The sequence below is a fragment of the Coenobita brevimanus genome, chromosome 54 (assembly GCF_032717465.1).
Source record: "Coenobita brevimanus isolate Jiangsu-jjx chromosome 54, ASM3271746v2, whole genome shotgun sequence".
Classification (NCBI taxonomy): domain Eukaryota; kingdom Metazoa; phylum Arthropoda; class Malacostraca; order Decapoda; family Coenobitidae; genus Coenobita; species Coenobita brevimanus.
Genome location: NC_137007.1, coordinates 33,422,478 through 33,445,568, shown reverse-complemented (window position 1 = coordinate 33,445,568; position 23,091 = coordinate 33,422,478).

The window sequence follows — 23,091 nt, the reverse complement described above, 5'->3', positions numbered from 1 at the left end:
AGTTAATTAGCTGATGTCACCCCAAATCCCCTCAGACTAAAAGGGATAATGAAGAATGTATTTAATCCCTTCACTCCAAAAGCTATATCGTTAGATTAATAAAAATCGTCTGGCGTGGGACAATCGTGCTAGCTGTAAGCAGCATGAAAAAAAAAGTCCTCTTTATTATGGAATTAGGAGTTTTATATCGGAAATGTGAAGGCTGCATATATACGGTGTATATATATATATATATATATATATATATATATATATATATATATATATATACAGACATAAATAGGTAGATAGACAGATCAAGATATCCGGATAGACTTAAATGGATATAGATCTAGATAAATGTAAAAACTAATTTTTCTTCAGAAAATATCAGCATACATGAGGCCAGACAGCAAACGAGAAATTCGCGCAAATCCGAGTGAAATTATGTGATGTAACAAAAATGAGTTTTGGTGGAGGCGTTGGTCTGTGTGCACGTCAGGTTGTGCTGAGCTGTGACGGACGGCAATGACGCCCTTACTTAATGTTGATGGAGCGAGGCAGAGCGTGAGGCGCTGGCGGAGGTTGGCAGGGGAGAGGGAGGGTATATGAGGCGGGGAAGGAATGGACGACAGGAGAAGAAAGAGGAGGAGGACGGGGAAGAGCAAGATGATTTGGAAAATTAGATGGAAAACAATGGGGAGAAGATAAAGGAAAAAAATTATATGGAGCAGAGGAAAGCAGGAAGGGGAGAGGTAAGAGGGAGAGAGGAAAAATAAGACGAAGAATAAAAGCGAGGATGATGCAAGGTATCAGGCAAGAGGAGGAGTAAAGACAGGAATGAGGGAGACAGAAACGATGAGGCAGTGTATAACAGGAGTGGGTGAGGAAAGGAGGAGAGAGGATCATGGTGAGGCAGGGTAAATCAAGAAAGGAGGAGACGAGGAGACAAGATGGTGAAATGACGGTATGGGAAGAGAAACGTGGGAAAGAAAAGAGTGAGTGAGGAGGAGAGAAGAGATACAGGTGAGGAAAGAGAGAAAGGAGGCAGAGCGTGAAACAGGAGGTAGGAGAAAATGGAGGGAGGTAGAGAATGGGCCAAAGAGGAAATGGTTGGGGAATGTGAACTTGTGCGTGTATCTACAGTATGCACCGAGAGTGCATGCAGAAAACGAACTCTCTATGCACTTCGTTTCTCGTTGTACCTCAAATACCCTTCTTTCACACATTATATCCTTGTCTATCTTTAACTATTTTCTCTCATTACAATGTACTATCTATCTATTTATCTATCATTCTATCTATCTATCTATCTATATTATATTGTAACCATTCTGACGCTTAACCTTCTCATAGTCAGGACACTTTATACTTATTCCAGCTAGTTAGACGATTTTATTCGTTTGAATCCACGAACCTGAGCATGTTACTGCTGTCATAATCAATCCCCTCATAGATGGAACAACTGAACTATCTTACTATTAGTTAACAGTGTATGATGCATTCAGTGAGAGGCGATATAGGAGCCTTAGTAGCGTTAGGCAAGGACGCCACTTCTCACTGCTTCGTATACAGTATATCCCACTCTCACAGGGTCTTAATATCTCACTCTCCTGAACTGTCTCTCACTCTCACACGCACCCTCTTAGTCCATCTCAGTCTTCATTCACTCCATCATACTACAAAACCCCACCTTCGCACAATGTCCCTCACTTCTCATTCTTTCCATCTCACACTGTACTTTATAAATATCGTTTAATTGTCTTGACGCTGACAAGGAGTACAAACACCCGCATCAGAATGTATATATATTCACGTATTTCACCTCACGATGCAGGTAAGAAAGAGGAAGGGAGACGTGGTAAGAGGTGGGAGGAAGGGAGAGTAAGGAGGGAGGAAAATGTGGGAGTGGGAGGAATCTGCATTAAAGAGTTATGTAGGAGGAGGAGGAGGAGGAGGAGCTGCACAGTTAAATAAAATTCCTTAGATACATACACCACACAGACCATACGGGGAAGGAAAAAGGAGGGAGAAAAAAGAAGGATGGGTGAGAATGAGAGGCGGAGAGGGGTAAGAATAATAAGGAGAATAAAGGTGAGGAGCAAGAAGAGGAAAGCAGAGTCAGAGGAGGAAAGAGAAGGATGGAGAGAAAGTGGAGAGGTCTGAAGGGAGAGAAAGACTGAGGAATATACGAAGGGAGGCGGAGTAGGATAGAACGAGAATGTATTTAACCAGGATAAGGCTGAAATGAGATGTTTGTTACGAGAGAAATTACAGACAGAGAGATAAAACAAGACAGATGGATGGATGGGCGGATAGGTGGATGGAATATGTGTGAGGGGATGTGTACGCGGACAGAGGGAGGAGAGATGGATAGATGGATGGATGAATGGAAGGGGGGGGGGAAGACGTGAGAGATGGATGGATAAACTAATGGAACACAAAACTGATAGATGGACAGATGGCAGAAAATATATAAGGGTAGAAGGAAAGATGAATGGATGGATGGACAGAAAGCAAGATGGATGGATGGATGGATGGATGGATAAATAAATAAATAAATAAATGTATGAATGTACAAACAGACAGACAGTTACATACAGACACAGGAACATGAATAAACAGAAGAGGTGCCCACGATAAAAGGAAAATAAAAAGAAACACGAAGAAGACAGGCAAACAGACAGACAAATCAATACACAAAGCAAAGTAACAAATGAAGACAAACAGACAAACAGATTCACCATAAGTCCCATCATCATCATCATCATCATCATCATCATCATCATCATTCTGTACTGCACGACCAATTTATAAGAAGTGGAAAGCAAGCAAAAGCGAATCCAACTGAGAGGGGGAGAGTAACTATGAGAGAAAGAGTGTAAAGGAGAGAGAGAGAGAGAGGGGCTAAAGAAAAAGAGAGAGAGAGGTGGATTAAAAGCACAGGGAAGGGTGGAATGAAGAGAGGCGTGCAAGTGAGAGAGAGAGAGAGAGAGAGAGAGAGAGAGAGAGAGAGAGTTAATCTGCGTGTTAGGGGAGAAACTTGAAAAAAACATGACAGCTGGCAGAAAAAAAAAAAAAAAAAAAAAAAAAAAGGGACCGAATGAAAGTGAGAGAAGGTAAAAAAGAAGAAGGCATGATTAAGGGCAGAGATGCAGGAGGAAGAGGAAGAGGAGGAGGAGGAGGAGGAGGAGGAGGAGGAAGAGGAGGTAAAAGAAAATGTAGAAGAAGGATGAGAGAGAGAAAATGAACACGAAGAGAAATATTAATTATTACCAAGATCACCAAAGAAATGCACTGGTCTCCACATCACAATTTCTAGCAGTCAAATGAACTGATTGTCTCCATTTCTCATAGCAAAAATTGGTAAACTCTGCGGATTCATACGACCGCATTACACGATATGTGTGCTAATGTATGTGTGTGTACGTTCTGACATACTCCATTAAACCTTTTCATCCAACCATCAGCCAGTCCTTGAAGAATAATGCAGGATAAATTTCTCAATGCCAACAGTGACGGCAAGGGTGTCCAGCGTCACTCCTACCCCTGAGTGGCATTACGTGGGCAAAAAGCCCTTTCAATGGCACTGAGGGACATTTGTACAACCGGGCAGCTCTACCGCCCCATTATACCGGTGTCAACACAAGAAGGCGTCCCTGTCCAACACCAGTACAACTAATAATAAGTTGTTTACACGACAGTTCACAAAGCAAAGAGATCAACTGAATTCGAAGGGGACATCACAAAACAATTAGTAGAAATATCGGAGTCCAGAGGAGCTCAAATACTGTACATACCTGGAAATACAAAGAGAGTTAAAGTACAAAGCAAGCAGTACTAAGGAAGTTCACAGCAAAGAGTGCAAGGGAAGTCAAAGTGCTGCACAAAGCCTGGAACACAAAGAAGTTTAAAGCATGGAGTAAAGAGGAGGATAAAGAGCTGTACAATGCTGAGAGTAAAAGAAAGTTCAATGTGTACAGAGGAGGTCAAAGTACAGTGCACAGCAGGGAGTACAAAGGAGTTCAAAGTAGGGAGTATAAAGGAGGAACGGTAGACAAGCACCTGTTGATTATACTAAGCTCTTTCTTACATCGCAGGGCATGACAATGGTATCTATTGTGTGATACTATGAAAGGAGAGGGAACAGTGAGGACCCTGGGTACCACACACACACACACACACACACACACACACAGCACACTCTCATTTCCCCCCTCCCTCCCCCCTCACACACACACACACACACACACACACACACACACACACACACACAGAGCACACTCATTTCCCCCCTCCCTCCCTCCCTCCCCCTCACACACACACACACACACACACACACACACACACACACACACACACACACACACACAGCTCTCTCATTTCCCAGCTCCCTCCCTCCCCCTCACACACACACACACACACACACACACACACACACACACACACACACACACACACACACACAGCACACTCTCATTTCCCCCCTCCCCCCCTCACACACACACACACACACACACACACACACACATAGCACACTCTCATTTCCCCTCTCCCTCCCTCCCCCCTCCCACACACACACACACACACACACACACACACACACACACATAGCACACTCTCATTTCCCCTCTCCCTCCCTCCCCCCTCACACACACACACACACACACACACACACACACACACACACACACACACAAAGGGCCAATCAGACACAAGTACATAATCTTCAGCTCACAGGGACAAGGTACAATCAACAAAGGGAGTACCAGCAGCCACTCGCTCGATGGAAAAGCATCTGGGTTGTATTTTTCCATTCAGCTGGGCATGTTTACTATCTTCTACAGTCGATTTGAGAGACTGGCGTACCCTTTCAGCCTGTTAGCTCTCATTCACTGCAGGAGGAAAGTATGAGGACATTTATATATCACCGCCTTAACATATCTTCATAGCTTGAGGCCTATTATACTACCTTTCTTTGATTATGGAAAAGTTCTAGTTTTCCATTAAGTAAACCAGTCATATTAATTCAGAGTAATGTCTTATCTCTAACTCCACTGAACAAGACAGGTGAATGTATGACAGGGACAGAGCATACGGAGCAGTAAGTTAAAATGCTTCGTTTGTGAGTCGAAATATTAAGTACAATGACGCTGTGTGTGTGTGTGTGTGTGTGTGTGTGTGTGTGTGTGTGTGTGTGTGTGTGTGTGTGTGTGTGTGTGTGTGTGTGTGTGTGTGTGTGTGTACAGGTGATGTCGACAGTTCCATCACACAATGTCCAACACAAACACATCCTGCTGCAGCAAATCTGTTTTAATGAAGTGGGCAGGAATCTTGCTCCATCAGTACGGCATTACCAGCGGATTTCTATAAGGGGGAGCGACGTATGCCACTTATGCACAAGCTAACGAACTCAATCCAGTCGAACCTCACCCTATCTGCCCGACCTCCTCACCTTGGAAAGTTAAGGGGCTATCACACGGCACTTCATACGAGGTTTGCCGTGGATACGATGGTAAATCGGAACGGTAACGTGGTAAAATTGCCGACGATACCACGGGCATTTGGAATTCATCTGGATGGATTCCTGCCGAGGATACGACGAGCAAAACTGTGTGACCAAAACCCAGGCGACTCGACAGTGAATATATCGTACTACAGCATTAAACATTTAGCCTAACACTGAATACTTATTAATATTTTAGAATAAACATCAATCGTTTTGAAACCCTTATAAATTGTTAATATTTCCTATACCGAGGAAACTGTGATGTCGATAAAATAATCACGTGTTTGCAACTGAGGACTCCACTGCAGCTAGACGTACTGCTACCAGACGTACTGCTATAACCGATAGAGCTCCTGGATAATGTGACGTGATGTATACTTCTCATCGGCGTGTGTACCCTTTTGTAAACAAAGTTGCTTCTCCTTATTCTTTACCGAGCCAGTGACAGCTATCACTTTCCACGGTCGCGAGACGGGGCTCTGGCAACAATGTGAGAAGCATGTCCTTTGCCGAGGATACGAAGAACGTTTGTGATAGCGTCCAAGTTTTGTTCCGCTTACATCTTCCTCGGCCGTTCCTGATACGAGGTACCGTGTGATACCCCCTTCAGTATACACGGGCTCAGTTCTCAGGTATTATAAAGCTACTATTATTGATGACTTTATGACTGAAAATGGTCGCCCTCATATACGAGAATATTGGCCAGTAATTAAGCCAGTTCAATCAATGAGTGTTAAATAAGCTTAAAATGGACTAGCTGAGAATATATAAAAAAATAAAAGAAGGAAGGAAGGAGGAAAAGAAGAAAGGGGAATTTAGTTTATGTAAGAATTTGTTAGGACATTTATCTACTGACGGGATAGCTTATATTCAACCAGTAATTTGGTCATAACAACAACCAGTCCATTTTTTGAAGGAAAGGAAGGGAGAATGAAGGGAGGGAAGGGAGGTGGATGGTGCAGTAGTTGAATTACCTGAGCGAGAGGAGGACGAAGGGAGATTAAGAGAGGGAGAATGGATTAGGGTGGTAAGGGTGGCGCAAGAGAGAGAGAGAGAGAGAGAGAGAGAGAGAGAGAGAGAGAGAGAGGGGGGGGAGGAAGAACAGAGAGAGAAAGGGAGGGAGGGGAATGAGGCAGAAGAAGGAGAGGATATTGAGAAGTGAGGCGAGGAGGGGGATGTAGGTAGTCAGCAAGGTGGGAGGCAAGGAGATTATGAAGGAGGGAGGGAGGGAGAGACGAAGAGAGGGCACGGAGGGAGAGAGGGAGGGAGGGTGGTAGGGAGCAAGAAGGGACGGGGAGAGGAAATAAAGAAAAAAGGGAGGAAGAAAGTGAGGGCCGGAAGGAGCGAATGTCAATGGATAGGAGGTCGGAAAAACAAGAAGAAGAAAGAGTAGGAGTGAAAGAGAAGAGCAAGGAAGGAGAGAGGGGGAAGGGCAAGGACGGAGAGAGGCAGAAGGGCAAGGAAGGAGAGGGGGAGAAGGGCAAGGTTGGAGAGAGGGAGATGGAGAGAGGGGTGGGAGAAAGAGAGCGGAGTAAAGGGAGGGGTAAGAGAAAGGGAGGGGGTAAAGGGAGGGAAAGGAGAGAGAACAAAGGAAGGGGAAGGTGTGAGGGAGGGAGTAAAGGGAGGGGTAGAAGGGATGGAGGGAGTAAAGGGAGGGGTAGGAGAGGGAGGGAGTAAAGGGAGGGGTAGAAGGGATGGAGGGAATAAAGGGAGGGGTAGGAGAGAGAGGGAGTAAGGGGAGATCAGGAGAGAGGGAGTAAAAGGAAGGGTGGAGGAATGGAAGGGAGTAAAGGGAGGGGTAGGAGAGAGGAAGAAGTAAACAGAGGGTAGGAAAGGGAGGGAGTGAAGGGAGGAAACAAGGAGGTAAGGTCGGGGGTAGCAAGAAGAAGTGGAAAGGGAGATTAAGATTTTACAATGAAAAGAGAGAAGAAAGAGAAGGAGGGAGGGAGGGAGGGAGGAGGAATGGAAGAAGAGAGAGAGGGAGGAATGGATGAAGGTAAACAGTGAGGGAGGTAGGAAAGGGAGAAGGCAGATAGGGAGGGAGGGAGGAGTGGAAGGTATACATGGAGGGAGATGTAAGACAATAAGGTAACGTGGGAGGGAGAAACGGGAGGGTGGCGGTGAGGGTAGGTAAGCAGGTAGGTAGGTTGGTAGGTAGGTAGTAAGCAATAAGGCAGGTACGACTGAGAGGGAAGCAAGGAGGTAGGTAGGCATGGGGAAGGTAGGGAGGGTGGTGGGGAGGAAAGGAGGAAAGGTAGAGAAGTAGGGAAAGGATGGAGAGAAGTAGGGAAAGGATGGAGAGAAGCTGGAAAGGTGGGTGTCGGGAAGGTAATGAAGGCAGAGATGGTTGGGAGGAAGGAGGGAGAGAGAAAGGGAGGAAAGAAGGAAAACAGGGAGTTAGGGAGAGTATGAAGGTAATAAGTTTTAAATTGGCTGCAGGTGTGTGTGTGTGTGTGTGTGTGTGTGTGTGTGTGTGTGTGTGTGTGTGTGTGTGTGTGTGTGTGTGTGTGTGTGTGTGTGTGTGTGTGTGTGTGTGTGTGTGTGTGTGTGTGTGTGTGTGTGTGCTTGAGAGAGAGAGAGAGAGAGAGAGAGAGAGAGAGAGAGAGAGAGAGGAGCCTTGAATTCTCCTCAGACGGGGAGGAGAAGGAAAGGAAAAGGGGAGAGAAGGAAGGGACAGACAGAGGGAGGGTGAGTGGGAGGCATGGAAGGGGAGGGAAGGATGGGGAGAGCGGGAAGGGACAGAAAGAGGGAGGGAGAGATGGATGGGGAGGGAAGGAGGGAGGTGCTTGGGTGAGGAGAAAATGAAAGGAGGGAGGGAGGGCGGGAGGGAGAGGGTCTGGGATGAGAAGAGGAGGAGGAAAATTGAGGAAGGACGATATGAAACCAGGGGAGGGAGGAAGAGGGGTAAGGGAAAGTGAAAGGAGGAGGGGAGAAAAGAAAAAGGGCGAAGGGGGAGGGAAATGTGGGGGAAAGGAGGGCAAGAGGGAGGGTGCGTGAGAGGGAGGGAAGAGAGGGAGATAGACGAAGAATATGAAGCCATGAAGGTAGGGAGGAAGGGCAGCGAGGGAGGGTGAGAGGCAGGAAGGGGAGGGGAGAGAGACAGGAGGAGGGAGGAAGGTGAGGGGAAGGGAGAGGGAGGAGAGAAGGTGGTATGGAGGGTGACTGAGGGAGAGGGAGGGAAGGAGATATATTAGCGAAGAATATGAAGCCAGAGAGAGAGAGAGAGAGAGAGAGAGAGAGAGAGAGAGAGAGATGAAGCCAAGAATGGAATGAAGTTGGGAGGAATGGGTAGGGAAGGAAAAAATATATGAGAATAACAAAGAACCATATGAAACGAATGAGGAAGAAGGAGAGAGGGAGAGAAAGAGATATATAGAGGGAAGAAAAGTGGAAGAAAAAAGGAGAGAAGAGGAAGAGGGAAGAAAAAAATGAGAAAAGGGAAGAAAAAGGAGAGATCAGGAGGGAAGAAAAATTGACAGAAGGAGAAGGGAAGAAAAAAAAGAGAGAAGAAGTGGGGAGAGGGAAAGAGTAAGAAAGGGGGAGAGAAAAGCAAATTAAAAATGAGATTAAAGAAATAAAACAGCATACGGAAAAAGTCATAAAAAAAGAGAGAATTTGTTAAGGAAGAAAAAGAAGAAAACGCAAAGAAAAACGGAATACACTGAAAAGGACTCACGTTACAATAAAATAAACGAGAAAAAAAAAAATCTTCCAATCGTACGCACAATTTTCCGCAATGATTACAGTATGAGCATAGACTGGTTATTGAGACAGCTGAGTATATTAATTTTTATCTTCGTCATCGCCTTCGTCGTCACTGTAGCCGACATATTCGTTCCCTCCGTCGTCTTCGTTTTCTTTAGTCATCGTCTTTGCCATCGTCGTCGTCATCTTCGTCTTCCTCTTCCCTCCTCATCCTTATCAACTCACTGAATTGTTCCTCCTCCTCTCTCTCTCTCCCTGCCTCTTCTTATTTATTCCACTATGCCTCCTCCTTCGTCTTATTCCTCCTGCTCCTCCTCCTCCTCCTAGATCTTCTCCTCATCCTCTTCCTCCTCATTCGATCAAGGATAAAGTAGATAAAAGATACCATAAGCAGCTTTGGCAATTGAATGAATCGGATATGGGGTACTGAGAGAGAGAGAGAGAGAGAGAGAGAGAGAGAGAGAGAGAGAGAGAGAGAGATTGGGACATTAAGAGTAATATGAGAAAAGTAACTATAAAAATTAAATTAATGAATAAAGGCAAATCTGCAAAAAATACTGAAGGATATTATCAACACCTAAACTTGGATGAAAAGCTGAAGAACAGAACACACCCACACACACGCACGTCTCTCTCTCTCTCTCTCTCTCAAAACTATCCTCCTTCCACCCAGTCAAGCGTCAAGTAATTAAGAAATGTCACGGTACGGCGCTCAATTGTAACTTTCTCCGCTAAAAATAACCACGAGGACCGCCGCTGTACCCAACTTAGCGCTTACTGAAACACGCTCTCGATGTGGTCAGGTCTGTGATGTGAGGTGAGGCAAAGCAGCGGTACAAAAATGATGGTTACATACTAAAAAATTGCTTATAAATTACATAAAGACACTGCTACATACCCAGTACCATCATTTTCATATGTAGTTAACACGGCATATATATAATTATTCTTTTCCCGCTGCATAATAAGCAAAAATAAATAAATATATAAATAAATAAATAAAATAATATGATTACAGAATGTCTCAGTTCCTTAAAGTTACCGTTTATTCATGTGACAAAAAATGAAGGGCACGAAGCCAGAAAAATTTGCCTTTCCCAAAGTTAATAACAATAAGACCGACGAGAGAGAGAGAGAGAGAATAATCGTAATGAAGATGTTACCCACCCTTTCCGTGCAAGGATATGTGATGTTTTATTCTTAACAACTGAAGATATTATTTAGAAAATACTCTCCCTCTCTCTCTCTCTCTCTCTCTCTCTCTCTCTCTCTCTCTCTCTTTCTGTCTCTCTAAATTGGACTTAGCTTTCCAATGAACACGTAATATGGAAGGACAGAGAGTGCGAGAGGAGGGTAAGAGGGAGGAAAGAAAAGACCGGAGGGAGAGAGAGAGAGAGAGAGAGAGAGAGAGAGAGACAGAGAGAGAGAGAGAGAGAGAGAGAGAGAGAGAGAGAGAGAGAGAGAAGGTGGAAGAAAGAAAGGGTTGGAAGCGAGAGGATGAGGGGTGGGGGAAGTGAAGGTGAGGGGAGAAAGAGAGGAGAAAGACAAGGGGTGTGAGGAAAGAGATGAAAGATGAAAAGTAGTAAGAGAGAGAGAAGAAAAGAAAACAATGAAAGAAAGATGGATAAGAGAATGGACGGAAGGGGGGAGGAAAAAAAAAAGATGGAAAAATGAAGGAACGGAGAAGGAAAATAAGGAAGGAGGGAAGGAGGAAAGGCATGATATGTAGAAAGAAAGGAGGAAAAAACAGAAGGGGAATCCTTAGGAAAAACTGAGAGAGAGAGAGAGAGAGAGAGAGAGAGAGAGAGAGAGGAAAAAGGGCGTGAATCACACTCGAACACCCCAAGACAAGGCGTGTCAGTTCTCTCTCTCTCTCTCTCTCTCTCTCTCAACCACCTTCCTCTTGCACCGTCTACCTACCAACCTATCTATATCTATCTGCCTTCCTACCTATCTATCTACCCCACTATCTCTGTTTTCTCTCAAACCTTCTTGCTCTCGCTCTAATACTCCTCCCCTCACTCCTCAAAGACCAATGGGTATTATGGCTATTTTCGGTGCTTTAAGCTGTGAGAGAGAGAGAGAGAGAGAGAGAGAGAGAGAGAGAGAGAGAGAGAGAGAGGGAGAGAATGAGTACTACCACGCAATAAGAGATGAAGTATCGCTGAGACAAATACTTCAGGGAATATGGGAAGGGAGGGTGTAGGGGGGGAGACAGAGGGAGAGGTAAGGCGAAAGGAAAGGGGAAAAGGAGGAGGAAGAAGTGGAAGGGGGAAGAAGAGGGGGAGGAAGGGGAAGGGGAAGAGGGAGAGGATGGGGGAGGGGGGGAGAGGAGGGGAAAGAGGATGTGGGAGTAGGAAAAAGGGAGGAAGGGTCGGGAGAAAGGGGAGGGAGGGGAAGGAAGAACAGAAAAATGGAAGGGGTAATGGGAAAGGGAAGACAAGAGAGGACTGGGGAAATGTTGGTGTTTAGGTGGGAAAAGGAAACGGGGGAGGCGAGGGAGTGAAAAACAAAGTATAACAGTAGGGGAAATAGGAAGAAGGAAGAAAGGAGGAATTATAGGATGGAAAAGTGTGAAGGACGAGAAAAGGGAGTAAAGTGAAGGAAGACGCGAAAATGGGAAGGAGAAATGGCAAGGGGAGTGGGACGGCGGTAAAAGGCATTAGGAATGGGAGGAGAGCGGGATGGGGAGGGAAAAGGGGGGAGGGGAAATGGTGAGAAGGAAATGGGGAGAGGGAAGAGAGGAAGTGAATGAGGAAAAAAGGGAATGGGAGAAGAGGGGGGGAGAATGAGAGGGGAGAATAAGTTAAAGGGATGTGTGAAGAAGTGGAGAAAGAATGAAAAAAAAAAAAAAAAAAAAAAAAGAGGAAGAAAGGTAAAGATGCGGTACAATGGAGGGGGAAAAGAGAGGAAAGGAGAGGAGGACAGGGGAGACGAGAGGAAGCGGAGAAGTGAGGAAAGAGGAAGGGGTATGGGGGGAAACGGGGTGAAGAAAGAGGGAGGATGGAAGTGAGAAAAGAGGAAAGGAAAAATGAAAACTGGAACTGAAGACGAAACGGGGGTTAAAGGGGGAGATCAGAAGAGGGAAAAAATGAGGGAGAAGAAAAGGGGAAGGGAGGAAAGAGGGGAGGAACCAGAAAAGGGGGAAGGGAAGGCAAAAAGCTGAGTGAAAAAAAAGAAGTTGGTTAGAGGAGAAAATGGGATAAGGAAGAGAAACAAGGGGATGAGCGGAGAAATAGATGGGAGGACGAGAAAGAACGGAGATAGCGAAAACGAGGAGGAGGAAATGGAAGCTGGGTGAAGGGGGGAGGATGAAGGGGGAACAGATGGCGTAGGAAAGGATGAAATGGGGGAAAAAGAGGGGGAAGAGGGAGAGGGGAAAGTAGGGGAAGAGGGAAGGGGATAGCGTGTATAGAATGATCGTGTTTCCCAGTTACACGACAAAGGTGGAGGGGAGATGTCACGAATGGGGGGGAAGGGGGCGACTCACGTGATGGGGGAGGGCTGAGTCACTGGGAAGGAGGAGGAGGGGGAAGGGAGCAAACAGGTGAATAATTTATGCTGGATGAATAAGCTCCCCTTCAATGAATAAATATGAGTAGATGAATAACACCTTCATTATGAGAGCGGCAGGAGATGCGTGAATTTCGAAGGGATGAATGATGGGTGAATGGATGTATGTATGGATTTATTCATCATGTGCTTTGAGTGACTGTTCTTATTTTTGTGGTACTTTTTTCTGTCTCTTGATCCTACCCACCAAATTTACAAGGGAGATACAGGAGGAAGAGGAGGAGGAGGAGGAGGAGGAGGAGGAGGAGGAAGAGGAGGTGGATAATGATGTAAATAGATAACAATGATGATGTGTATGAATAATGATGACGAAAATGACGACGACGACGATATTTTGTAAAGAAAAATTATCATCATCATCATCATCGTCATCATCACCACTAATATAAGCAGGGTAACAGCAGGAGTATGGCCTAACAGGAGAAACCATCACCAGACTGTTCAGTGATACGGGTCCTCACTCTCCTTCGCTCATGCCTTCCAAGATTAACCCAAGAAAGCACACACAAAAACTCAAGTGTAAGAAAAGATCCAGGACTCTTGATTATGAAGTTTTTCGTTCAGATTTTTGGTTGTCAATGGAGTATATACAAGAAAATGGTGAGGGTCAATGATTAAACTTATTGCCGACAGCCATGTTTTGAGTAGCACCTGTCTGTCTCTGTGTGTGCTGTCTGTCTCTCCGTGTGCCGTCTGTCTGCCTGTGTGCCGCGTCTGTCTGCCTGTGTGCTGTCTGTCTGTCTGCCCGTGTGCCGCCTGTCTGTTTGTCTGTGCGCCGTCTGTCTATGCCTGTGTGTTGTCCTCCATGACAGAAAGATAAATATTAAAGGTGATATACAACGCGAATAAGCCGGCTAGCAAGAGGAACAGCTTGAAAAATGAAGGGTTTTAGTGGGAACAAGGAAGTAAGGGAAAGATAGATAGATAGATAGATAGATAGATAGATAGAGAGAGAGAGAGAGAGAGAGAGAGAGAGAGAGAGAGAGAGAGAGAGAGGTGGGGGGGGGAATGCAGGCACTATCAGGGGCATTTAAATGCAAGAGGTAAAGGCGGAGGCAGTGGAAGGAATAATTGAGAAGTCTTGGATGTTTGGAGTAGATGTGAAGGAAGAGTATCTATCTATCTATCTATCTATCTATCTTAAGGGCGGTTAATTACTGATAGCACACCTCAATCCCTTCACTATGATTAATTCTTCTCATTATTCTTGCCTACAGACGATTTTATTCAGCTGATGGGGGGGGTTGGATATAGCTTTGCATTATTATTATTATTATTATTTTATTACGCTGGAAAAACAGCTTAGGAGGAAGAATAAAGCAAAAAAAAAAAAAGATCGAAACTACTGAATGGGAGAGAGAGAGAGAGAGAGGAAGGGACAATTAGTAGGCATGAGAGTCCCAGGGGGAAATGAGAACAGAGAGTATCTATGTGACAAGAGTTGTGTGTTGAAAGAGGCTTAATTACTGAGCACATTGTGAAGTCCTACGCTAAGTTGACTATTGTTATTGTTATCATTCATTATTATTATCATTATTATTATTATTCTTACTCTTATTATTATTATTATTCTTATTATTATTATTATTATTATTATTATTATTATTATTGTTGTTGTTGTTGTTGTTACTATATTATTATTAATATTATTATTATTATTATTATTATTATTATTATCCAACCATCCATCACCCAATCCTACGTTGCCCCATGAGGAGCATAGGGGCCCGGGGCGAGACATGATGGTCCTACATTTAAGATGACAGTGACCAGCCTCACTTATCCCTGAGTGGTATTACGTGAGCAATAAACCCCAACCCTCCCTTGGATATAAACCTTCACCGGCTCAATCCGCTTGGAGCGCCATAATCACCCACTAAACCACCAGGCGCCAAAATTTGGTTATATGGTTACCACCCAGCATAGTGGTTTCCTGGCGTACAGAAAACTATTTGGCTTGTCACTCAGTGTAGAGTCAACCACAGGCAGAACGAAGAGGAAACAATGAAGGAAAGTAAGACAGAAGAGGGAGTGTAAAATCACCCGTAGGCAGAAGGACAAGGAAAGAATGAAGGAAAGAAAGACAGAAGAGGATGAAAGGAAAGAAGGATGGAGGAGAGGAAAGAGCAGACACCTGAGAGCAGCACTGCATCAAGTGAGTGGATGGTGAGCGTCCCCACATGAAGAAAAATCTGAAATCATACAATATTTATCCCTTCCAAAGAAAGCAATTTCCATATTATTGGGGTAACCATACAACACTCGCTATTTTTCTCTTTGCTACAAGTATGACGTGGGTATACTTTCTCAGACTCTCACCACAAACGAATCACTTCGAAATCCTTCTAAGTTTTCCTAAAGACTTCCCTCTAGTTATGCTGTAATGTAGAGTGCAGACATAGATAGATAGATAGATAGATAGGTAGACAGATAGACAGACAGATAGATGGATAGTTGGTTTCCCCTTCCATCTGATTTTTTTTTTTTTCAGTTTATTCTTCCTACGATTTTTTTTTTTCAACTTACGAAGGGCCTCTTAAACTGAAGGAGTAAATGAAGGAGACAATTAACCTGTACAGTTCTTAAAATCTCTCCAGCGCTGAATAAAGTCCTTCGGTAAAAGCAAGAAAATAAAGCAGAAAAAGCGTCGTCGTACTGAAGGTTTAAAGACACTAACCCACGAAGCCATCACACCTGGGCCCGAATTCCCACCAGGTAACGAAGTTCCCTAACACCTCTTCTTAAGCAATTTATTTTGCTTATTACACCTTGTCCTCTTCTGTGTTGCTTAAATGCATTCTACAGTCATATCGCCCTATTTTTAACCATTCTTATATCACCATAGTCAACAATGAATAACGTACAAGTCTTGGCCCGCAGTATCCAAAAATAAATCGGTAAGGAACAGGTGTTAGGGAGCTTCTTTAACCACCTAGAACACTTTTTGGAGGTGATGTTGGCGAGTACAAGAACCATTAACCTTTTTTTATTTATTTATTATTTCTTATTGACACCTGACGCACACATGACCATTCATCGTTTCGCTGTGTGTGTGTGTGTGTGTGTGTGTGTGTGTGTGTGTGTGTGTGTGTGTGTGTGTGTGTGTGTGTGTGTGTGTGTGTGTGTGTGTGTGAAAACCTACAAGCGAATGGGGTTATGCATATGCAAGAGGAGTGTGGATATACAAAACCAAGAGGAGAATGGATATGTAAACCAAGAGGAAAGTGGATATAAGAAACCAAAAAAATAAGAATAACAAGACCAAAATGAATAAAATACAAGAGGGCAGTAAACAAGGTCATTTTAAACCAAGAGGAAAACCCAAGAGAACGGAGGAGAAGAAAACCAAGAAGCCAAACCAAGTAGACCAAAACAAGAAAACAATGGGCATGTCCATAGGCAAGTCAAAGGGCTATACAAAGGGCAAGACAACAGGCAGCAAAAAGGGCTAGGCAAAGGGCTAGGAAAAGAGCAAGACAGAGCAAGACAAAGGGTATGACAAAGGGTAAGGCAATGGGCAAGACAAAGGGAAAGACAATGGGCATGTCAAAGGGCAAGTCAAAGGGCAAGACAAAGGGCGTGACCATTCAAGAGGAAGGGTAACATGGCGGCAGGACAGCTCCCCGGGGCCACAGGAGCAACATGGAGATGGACATGGGTGGACACGCCAGGGGGCCATGTCCACTAATGTCATGCACCAGACACCGACACGGGAGGCAGGGGAGGGGAAATAGGGATGGAAGCGAGAAAGGAGGGGGAAGAAGGGGGAGAAGGGAGAGGAAGGAAGGGGGACGAGGAGAGAGAGGATGTAGGAAGGAGGGGGGAGGAGGAGAGAGAGGATGTGGGAAGGAGGAAAGAGATGAGGGGGAAGACGAAGAGAGAGGAGGGGGGAGGGAGGGATGGGAGTAGGGAAGAGACGAGAAGAGAATGGAGAATAAGGGAAGGAGTGGGAGGAAAGAGAAAGTGGGAGTAGTGAAAAGAGAAGAAAAAGATGCAAGTGAGGCAAAGGAAGGAAAGAGAGAGTGTGGTTAGGAAGGACAAGAAAAACAAGGAGTGAGGGAGAGATAGGGAGGAAAGGGAGATAGGGTAACTGTGAGAGACTGAAAGGTGAAATAGGTGGACGGGGGGGGAGTGTGGAAAAGGGGAGAAAAGAAGGAGACGGCGAGTGAGGAGGGGAGAAGAGGAGGAATGGAGAGTGAGGAAGGAGGAGGGAGAGAAGGAAGAATGGAGTCTGGGTAAGAGGGAGGCGAGGGAGGAAGAGGGGGAGAGAGGAAAGAGAACTAAGAGGACAAAGGAGATGGCCATTGAAGAGGACATAACATTTAGGACACAACACTTCCACTGGGCCACAGAAGCAACACAGGTGGACATGCCAGGAGGCCATGTCCACTAATGTCATGCACCTGGAACCGACATGGCGGGGGGAAGGAAGGGGTGATGGGGGTTGAAGGAGGAAGGGGGGGGTGAAATGGGGAAGGGGAGTGAAGGAAGAGACGAGAGTGAAGAAAAAGACAGGAGGGAAGGAGGGGGGGCTGCGGAGAGAATGAAGAGTGAAGTAGGGAAGAGAGAGGGGATGGAGGAAATGGGACAATAAGTGGAAGAGAAGGGAAAAATATGTGAGAGAGAGAGAGAGAGAGAGAGAGAGAGAGAGGGGGGGGGCACTATCACCCCAGGCTTATCTGTTTTGTTCCGAAAGAAGAAGGATGGATGGGCGTGCTATCTATTGACCTATGTATCAGCCCATCTACCGAGCAATTTATCTGTCTATCTATCTACGGCTGTCTACAACTCTGGATATTTTCTGACTATATTCTCCAACTTTGGCAATATCATCTCTCGTTTTGTCTACCCAATAGTTTTTTTTATTTCTTTTACTTCTGTTATTCTCTTTTCATTACCAGTCTTTTCGAAGCATTTTATATTTTGTATTTTTTTCTTTTAATTCCTCTCGATCAATTTACCCATTACTTATTACATATTATTTCCTCTCTTTTTTCTTCTATTTATTTCTACTATTTCTATTATTTTCTTTTACTTCTTTGCTATTTCTTCGTGTCCTTACATTCCTTCTCCTTTCTTTCATTCACCTTTATTTTCTCTGCCTTGGCTGTCACCGTTTTATATATATAGATTCTACTTATCTATCCATCTATCTATCCATCCATCTACCTATCTATCTATCTATCTATAGCTGTCGATCTATTTATTTATATTTCTTGTCCTTTCCCCAACTCAAGATGGCGTGCGGTAGGATATTGAAAAAAAGAAAAATGAAAGTACAAAAGTGAGTTAAGTTTTCAGCAGTAAGGTCAGCCAAGGACAGTTACTCACGCACCAGTCAACCCCCCTGGATCTTACCTACCCCTCACAAGCGTAACCATTTATCTGTCTATCGAATTATCTATCTATCGATCTATCTGTACATACATACATAATCATCTATCTATCTAACCATCTGTACGTATTATTACTATCGTTCTCTATCTATCTACCCTTCTATATCTATCTACCTCTCTATCTATCTATTTATCCATCTGTACACATTTATCATTTATCTATCTAAACATATGTACATATTTATCATTTTTCAGTCTATCTATCGGTTCATATGACCGTCAACCTACTGTAAAAATCTGCAAGTTTATCATCTATCTATCTATCTATCCATCTATCTACCTATCTATCTATCCACCTATCCCTTACTATCTAATCACAGTCATCTGATGCATATAACAGGCTTCACCCAACTTGAAATTCCCACAATCACGCCCCGGTAATTTGACCCTAATTACTCCGACTGTTTCACCACTCGCCAGTAAATACCACTCCATGTCAATCTGCTGCGTTCCATCTTCCACTTTACAGGATGCTCAAGTCTACGTGATTTTCATTCTGTTTTACGCTATCTAATTCTCTTTTACACTCTCTTTCCACCTCATTTTTGGTCTCCGCTTCCTCCCTCGTCATCGACTATCATCCTACTTAGTCGTTTTCATTAATTTATCATCCTCCATTCTCTCTTTATAGCCATACCACTTTGGGTTGTATTCTAAGTGGCTTTGGAGATTTCATACACATCTTCCTTAGCGATTTATTCAGTATATTGCATCGCACTATACTCTTGTCTGCTATTCCTTTGATCAATGTCGATATTAGGCAACAGAATAGGCAGACAAGAGCATGTTACTTCCACCAGACGACTTCTTCTCCCGCTACTTCTTCTTCTGATTTTTTTCTTTAAACCTAACATTGCCAGACGATTTTATTCGGCGTAGGAGATGATTTTTCGAACTAGACAGCCTATATGCGCAGCCAGACAAAGAAGTATCGCGCCGCTGGGGCTCGATGGATGTGAAAATGAGTGAGTTCTGCAGACATACATAAATCTGTTAACGTCATGGCTAAAACAAAATATAGCACCTTATATGTGAAGTTTTATGCAATTTGTAGCCGTAATAAATACTAAGAACAATATTTGCACTAACAATCAGAGGGTGGCCCACTTATCACAATCCTTCGTCAATATTTCAGAATGATACGTGCAGTAAGAGAACAGATACTTTTTTGGTTGACTGCAGATTTCATTAACCCTTTCATTGCAACAGATCCTTCCAATGTTGAAAGAAATCGTCTGGAGATAGCAAGAGTAATTTAAAGATGTCCTCACAGAATTGGCAAAAGAAAGAACGAAAATTGTATGTATACAAACCAAACAACAGAAGGTAGTGACTAAAACGAATAAGGAAAGATTTACTAAAAAAATGAAACCATGAACTTCGATAAATTTATGAAGGAAATTGAGCTGTTTTACGAACGCGATTTCGCACCAACACTGACGCACGATGGTGATATATGAACCGTTCTTGAAAATGATGGCCCAAACAGTGGTCGAAGAAAATTTATTGTCCGATGCATTGAAAGTAATGTTCGGTGGTAAAAATAAAGGACTAAAATTGCTGCATCTCGAAAGGTAATGTTGAGTGATGAAAATACAAAATTCTATTGCCGCTGCATCGCGTGTATGATCTTTTCACCACTTCTGACGACTGATGGTGAAATATAAACAGTTCAGCAAAATTCTTAAAAACCCTGAAAGAAAAAGAAAGTAAATCGAGGAGGTGGAAGCAGAAAAATCATACCGTGTAAAATGCAATCAAATACTTTTACGCAAGTGATATTTATTCCATTAACTCTGACGCATGGAAGTGAAATATGAACACTTCTTCAAAATGAGTCTCAAAAAATGGATCGAACAATATTTACCGGCCAAACTGTTGAATGTAGTGCCTGGTGATAAAAAGAAAATGAGAGACAGGAGAAGCATTAAGGTTTAGTGTCGTTGTAATTTAAGTAAAAAAAAAATCCACAAATTCCGAGTAACAAAAAATCAATGGCTTAATAATGATTCAAGAAAATAAACAGGTCATTCTATGGAAGGGTGTTGTTACTAAAAATAAAACTATGAATAATATAAAATCGATATACGGATCTGTGAATGCTACATGAGGCTTATATTGTGTGTTTTTGTTCACATTAATGCAGGGATGTGAGACGTTAATATGGCGTGTGGGAAAAAGTCACGAGTAATAAGAGTGGAAACTGGGCTACCGTGACATGAATGTGGAGCCCTTAGAGCGGAAAAGATAAGAACTGATGTGATTCCTGTAGATGTGAGGTAAGGAAGCTTGTTGCTATTAAGGGAGCAGAGTGGTCTTAGATAGTATAGCCATATTGGGAGAACAGATGTATATACAACAGTGAAAAGAGTATATATGTGAGGTGGTTTGGCCATGTGGAGAGGATGGAGAGTGAGACACTGAAGAGGAGAATGTATGTGAGTGAGGCGGAGATGGGGAGAGGGAGGGATGGAGTGGTGAGGTATATGAGACAGGGGGCTGTGAGCTGGAAGCAGGGCAGTGAAATGGCAGGGGGCAGGACGACATGTAGGCGATTTGTTTGTGGCCACTCCTTACGGAATTAAGGCGTCTGGCAATAGATAGATAGATGGAAATAATAAAATATCGTATATAAGCAGGATCCGTCATTAATTACAGAGAAAATACATAGAGGCAATAAAGAGGCACAATAGGGATGACATATACAGGAGACGTCATAAAAAAGATAAATACAGATATAAATAAAGGGAATATACGAACAAGGTCAGTTATGAAATACAGGCAAAACCCGTAGCGATGATAAAGCAGCACAATAGGGATGGCAGATATAGGAGAGGCGGCATAATCGCTGCCATCGGCCGGGTTTACGATAATGGAGTGGAGCAGTAACTAGCAACGCACCACTCACGCCCTTTATTAACCCTCTCCCTCCTCCCCTCCACGCTATTAGGTCTATTGTTCAGGCTAACACCGGGCTATTGTGTTCGGCTAAAAGAATATTCTACGGTCGAAAAGCTGAGAACTATAATTTGTTCACTTTGAATTGCCATCTCCCTGTCCTGAATAATGCGCTACAATAAGAGATTAACACGAATATATAGTGCTGGTAAAAAAAAAAAATTGGTAGGAATGGATGCAAGGTCGCAGTACAATCTTAGCTGCCATTCCACTACGGGAAACATGCTTCAAGGGAAAGATAATCTCTGCCTGGTAAAAGTGCATCATCAGTGGCTCAGGTAACCCCATCACTCCTGTTGATGCAATAAGGTAGTTGTATATTATTTAGGTTGACAATGAGCTATTTTGTTCAGCAAGGTGGTCCTTCTCACTTTTTCCTGCCGGCTTCGACTGGAGGGTTAGGAGGGGGGGGTGGAACCTTCTCGCTTTCCTATCTTTATGTTCTACTCACAGACTCAGACACAGTCACAGTGTTCTCTCTAACAAACAGACTCAACTCTACCACTAGGCCGGTTGCTGGTTGCTTTCCTTTCTATTCCTTTGTACCCTGTAAGGCCTGTGGGCCCTCCCAGGAAGTGGCGCCTGTGAAATTATGGCGTTGTAGATTTGTGAGGCCGTTAGGCAGTACAGCTTAGGCTTTTCCTGTAATGGATGTTGGTTCTGTAGTTCAGGACTATTTGAGTTGTTCTGAACATTACATAGCTAATGGCTTAGAGGCACAAATTTCCGTTTTCTTACCCACTGAATTATGCCAAAAAGTCTTGGTTTAATCACGCTGGCACTAAAATTGTCCACAAACAAGCAGCTTTCAGAGGTTATCAGTGCCACCACACTCCTGATTCATATGCGCTTTATGCTTTTACCCCGTGTGTCAATTTTTCGTCTGGCCGGATACAAATTCATTCATACTAAGTGCAGAAATATAATAGTGCAGGATATATCTATATTCATATATATAATGGTGTGAATGTGTGCGCTTTGGGTGTGTACGACTTACCTGCATTGAGTGCACCAATGAACCAAACCGTGTGCGTCACTCCACACACACTCCACTCCATACCTAGTGCCAGAAACTGCCTAACTGCCGTAACTACCACGCCGCCCTTGCAACAAGGCAACTCCGCTAACTGCCTAACTGCCGTACATCAGTAAGACAGAGTGGGTAAGGTGTGGGTCGGGGAACTAATTGCTGGGGTGGCGGAAGGCCAGGCGATTCGTGATGTCCCCGGGGTTAAGGTATATTAAAGTCGCACGAAGTTTTCTGCTAAGCCGGTCAGACTTGGATAAAGTTTGTTTCCCAGAGGTGAATCAAGCATATATTAAAAGAGGAATCCTACACTCGATACAAGATTTCCGCGGTTAGCTATAGGTCTCAGTGGCTTTCTCATACGCTGGACAAACTGTTAGGCAAAGTTTGTTTCTCCCTCTCCCTATCCATCCAGGAGTGCAAGTGAGGGCCAACGAGAGGTCGGGAAAAACTGTCTGCCATAAGAACCCTCGTGCAGTCGATATAAAGGAACCTAAGCCCCCTTCTTTCTGTTAAGCTGGTCAGATTGGTGGACAAAGTTTGCTTGGTGTGACTTTGAGGTATGACTGTAAAGTGTGGTAATGTGTGGTGTGGACGTGAGGTGTGGTAGAGTGTGGTGTGGATGTGTGGTGTGGTAGTGTGTGATGTGGGTGTGAGGTGTGGTAGTGTGTGGTGTGGGTGTTAGGTGTGGCAGTGTATGGTGTGGGTGTGAGGTGTGGTGGTGTGAGCGTGGCCGGGTGCAGCGTGAGGCGTGCCATGGTCTTGTGTGACTGTGTAGTGTGACTGAGGTGGGAGTGTGTAGTACGGTAGGATGTCGTGGTATGAAGTGTGGTAGTGTGTGGTATGACAATGTGAGGGTTAGCAGGGTACAGTGTGGCGGCGTGAAGTAAATAAATGTGTGGTGGCAGTGTGTGGTGTTGCAGGGTGAAGTGTGGTAGGGTCAA